We start from the raw sequence: 4,869 nt of genomic DNA, 5'->3' as shown, positions 1-4,869 counted from the left end.
ATCTAAATTGACCTCTTTGTGTTTGCATATGTGGAGGAATCTTCTGTCATTGTTTCTTCTGGGCAGATTTTCTGTCTTTCTCTCGTTCAGAAGATTATCCCTGTTCTTTCCCCAATTTGATGGGTGCCATGTCATGCTGTTACAGTCCTGCCAAGAGAAAATGGATAGTATTTTCTTCTCAGCCCATTATCACAACTCTTTAAAGAACCTGAGGGCTGTGAATTAATGATTTAAGTCAGGCCCTGACTAAAATCCTGCTGTCACCAGGGAAAGTCAGAGTGATTTCCCTGTCTGTCAGTTGCCCTCTCAGCATAGTCACCTCCTAAGTCATCCCATGAAGGAGATAAGCACTTGCAGTCCCTATTGGCACCACCTCCTGGGATATGGTGCAGGAACATAACTGGGGAAGAGATGGGGCTTCGTGAGGTGGGTCTTTCAGGCAGTGAAATGCTGTTCCCACAGAGACAGACATGGGCCTCAGGACAGCTGCATGGTCACCATCCTTGGAGGTTTCCAAGATGTGACTGGATAAAACCCTGAGCAACCTGTTCTGATCTCATGGCTCACCCTGCTTTGAGCAGGAGGTTGAACTAGACACCACTGGAGGTCACTTCCTCCCTGAAATCCTATAATTGTATGAGAGAAGATGTAGATGAAAAATAACACAACAGGGCCTGACAAATAAGAAGAGAGAGAGAAGAGTTCGGGTCAAGGAGATGGACTTGTGAGCGTTTCTCTGTGTCTGGCCCCTTCCCATTTTAAGCATACCACTCTGCAAGAGGAAGGGTCTTTGACACCTAGATCCTCTGAGGTATGATGGCTGATGCATCTAATTCCCATTGAAAATAGTATTCCTGAAGCACTGGACCTATATCTCCCTGCTTGTATCAATGTCACAGCAGTTGTACCTGGCCATCTAGTTATAGTCTGTAAAGATGGGGCAAAACAAATGGGAGACAGGAAAGATGGAGGGCTTTTAAGAACGGTGATCGGTGTGTCACACAGGTGCAACAGGATGTTCCAACATTTTAGAGGCCTGATCCTCCTTTGGCAAGGTTTCTAGCAACCTAAAAATGTCAGGGGCAGATCCTGAACCTGAAATGAACCGTCTGATTCCAGATTTGCCTTTATCAAAGGCATTTTAATGTTCAGACCCAGAAAGAGCAGAGCAGTGCAGGATCTGCATATCTTCTTGTTGCTCTTGCCATGGGGCTCTTGTAACCAGAGACTATAGAAAGGACAGATGAATAATCTACTTAGGTGTCCAGTGTTCCTGGTGATATTTTATCCTCTAGATGTCACACTGTATGTTCAGTCCAAGATAAGCTGGCAGGTACCCATTCTCAAATGCGGTAGTTTGAAGAAAAAGCCAGCGAGTGTCTGAAATGCACATGAAGGAGCTGGTTTAGGCAAAGGATTTGTTTTAAAATATTCCAACAAGAGTGCCCAAAGCTATATGAGTGGTTTCTCTCAAACCTCTAGAAGCTCAGCACACTTTAAACTCAGCTATGTCCTTATTTAATGTGAAGCACATAACTTTGGCAGCCAAATTTATTTTTGCCTGAAGACTGTTTTAATTAACGCTAGTAGGTCATTCTGACTAAAGAAGGAAGAGTACAATTGCTTTCATCTTAATCTTTCACTCTTTAATTAGAGATTAGCCTGAAACCAAGCCAGGAGCCCACACATCTTCACACCCACACATACTGGGCCAAAGTCATTATTGAATTACATGCTTTATCTCTCTATCTGTACACAATACATACAGTGATGGCAGTGACACTTGTGAAGTTGCTCTGTGTCTCCACTGCTGTAAGAGTAAAACTTGTCCCTATGCCTCTATAACAAAAGTGTAGGTTAGGAGTTCAAAATTCAAGTTCAGATTTCAAGACTACTGTCTATAGATGTAGCCTGTTACCTCACCTACAAAATCAGAACCAAACCCAGATTCGATCAAGTCTTAAACTAAGCCTTAGTTCAGAATTAAGTATCATACCAATGTGAATAACAGCTGTGGTGATAGGGCACTCAGGGAAATCATGTTTGCTGAGCAGCCAGATAGAAAATGAGTAATGCAATAGTTACAGAGAAATTAGAGGTATCTGGTCTTAAAGAATAGGAAGAAGACCAGATAGCTGGCAACTAGTAGCAGCAGAAGGAAGTTGGCAGACTTCTGTGTAGGCAAGAGGTAGCATTCACAATTTGCAATAAAGAAAATTCCTATTGGATATACAGCAAAGAATCTTCACCAGGAGAGTAGTTCAGGACTGGAACAGGTTGTCCAGGAAGGCTATGATATCTCCATCTTTCAAGATCTGAAAAATTCAACTGGACAATTCCCTGAGCAACCTGACCTAACTCTGAGGTTAGCCCTGCTGTGAGCAGGAGGTTGCACTAGGTGAGCTCCCAGGGGCTCCCCAACACAATCTTTCCATGACTTTAGGAGAATTAGATAGTTTGTGAGGAGGAGACCACACCTGGCAGTGCCGCGTGGAATAGTCATTGTAATTCTGTTGCCCAAAGTAACACAAAGGACTTCACCTTATTGTCATGTACAATTGTCCATCAGTTCCTCATATTCACACTGCCTTCTCTTCACTTTTCAGTGTGTTCTCTGCTACTTGCAAGCTTGGGGAATTTCATTGCCTTCATTGAACCCGAGATGTCAACCAGGGAGCTAGAGGACAGGGTCAAAGAGCTGTTTTTCCCAATTCAGTGAAGCAAATAGTAAATTCACACTGGGCTCCAGCTGAGCATGGACAGGACTTGGGGAAGCTGCTTCAGAAGGGAGTATCAGGATGAGTCCAAAACCGGGTGCTGGGGTGTGGTGAAAGATCTCCTTCACAGATCTGGCCCAGATATCACATATGGAGTTAGGTCTCCTGGTAGTGTTATCAGCTGGATGAGATACAGACATACATGCTGAGTAGAAAGGTCCCTATCCATGCTGTCTCTTGATAGTAATTTGCTAGTATAGACATATCTTTGCTCTTTCAATGCACATATGCATTATATACATTTACATGCATGTGTAAATATGTGATACATAAATCTAATAATTCCCCAACACAAGTCTTCCTTTCTGCTCCCACATTTCTCTCCCCTCCAGCTTACAGTGGTGCAAAATGGTGTCAGGTGCCCATCTTACGCTGGTCAGGGCCCACTGACCAGGTTCCACACTGCCAGGGCACGCAGGCTCTCCCAGCCTGGGCTGAAGGCTGTCACCCCAGCCAGCCACCACTGGTGCTTGGGGAATGTTCCCATCCTCTCCAGCTCACGGCATCTGATTAATTATGATCCCTGTAATTGTCTCATTTTACAACGAGGAATGTTAATCCTGGGTTTTGTTCCCTCTCCCAGTATTATAAAGACCACAATAAGGAGTATTTTTTCTTGTCCCTCTGTCTATTCAGACTGCAAATTTAGGGAAAGGGTTGATCTCTCTCTTGATAACTATGGGGGCTGGTAGTCATCAAGGCAGCGCACATAACACTGAATAAGTTCAGTGAAGTCTCTGCCTTCAACAGTCCTTTTTCCTTATCCATATTTGTTCATTTTCACCTGAATTGTAATAGGATCAGTGTATAAGTTTTAGAAGTTGTCTGACATCACCCGTCTTCTCTGTGCACCTGTCTGCAGGCCGATTAGATTACAGCTTTTTTCCGCTCTGTTGCTTAGCGCATGATAATAGACATTTCATCATCTCATTACATGAAAATACAAGAAGAGCTGCTCTGGGTCAGATCAAAGGTTCAACCATCCTAATTTCAAAACTGAGCAATCCCAAACACTTAAGGAGAGAGAGCAGAAGGAGCCGGTTGAGTATACAGCATTGCAACAAAGTGGTCGTTCTTTGGTAGACATTTCCATTTTCTAAAAACTGGCCTTTGATGGAGTACATACAGCAGCAATTGTCCAGGGTCGCTGTTTTTAGTAGCCCCTCATGGCTCCAGCCTCCCTCAAGGGCTATGGGGCACCTGCAGCATCACATCCCACAGTGCTGCCAGGTCACACAATCTGCGAACCAGCCCACTTTCCCACTCGCACATGGTCTTCAGACCAGCCCGTTACCCATGCAACCTCCCACTCCCATGGTTAATGCAGTACCCTGTCCTCCCCAAAAAGACCACTTAGGCCTGGTTCGGTCAATAGCATGCTAACCGAGGAAACCTGCCTCAAGAACTCGTTCAGAAACAGACTTTCTCAGACCGGTTACACTGTCCCATGGAAGAAACAACTCTACCCTCTCACCAAGGGTCCTGCTGCAGCAGTAGGGGCCAGGACACACTGTTCTAGGATATACCATGAAAAATTATTTCTAGTTTATTTATAAAGGAAATCCTAACTAGGCGGTGCTGATGTGCCCACCTTGTTGGAGATGTGTCTGAAACCATAATCTCCGCGAAAGAAAGAAGAGAGACTTGTAAAGCAGGCAGCGGGAGGTTCATTGCTCGGGAGCCTTGGCCCCAAATTGGCAGGGACCTGCGTGGGGACTCAGCAGGGAGCAACAACCCCCCTGAGAGCAATAAGCTATTTAAGCAGCACATGCCGTACTCCGAGTTAGCAGGAGTTTGGATAACCGTGCAAAGCCCAAGAGCCTGGGCTCTTCTAAATAAATGCCACATTTATCAGTATCTAAAGCAGAAGAACATCCCACCTACCCTTCCCCGACTCCATAAAACAGTGTCATTAGTGAAGTCAGATAGCATCATTTGTTTATTTAAGGGTTAAAAAAAAAACGCACAGCCACTGCCAGAAAGAGGCAGAACTAAACAGGCAGCGAAGAGTTAGAACCAGAACAGAGGTATAAAGCTAAATCAATCATCAAAACGGACCTCAACGAAAGCATATACATACAGAGCAAGAAAG

Source organism: Cariama cristata, unplaced genomic scaffold, assembly GCF_000690535.1.
Source record: "Cariama cristata isolate BGI_N322 unplaced genomic scaffold, ASM69053v1 scaffold19711, whole genome shotgun sequence".
NCBI classification, from domain to species: domain Eukaryota; kingdom Metazoa; phylum Chordata; class Aves; order Cariamiformes; family Cariamidae; genus Cariama; species Cariama cristata.
Note: the sequence above shows the minus strand (reverse complement) of the source record.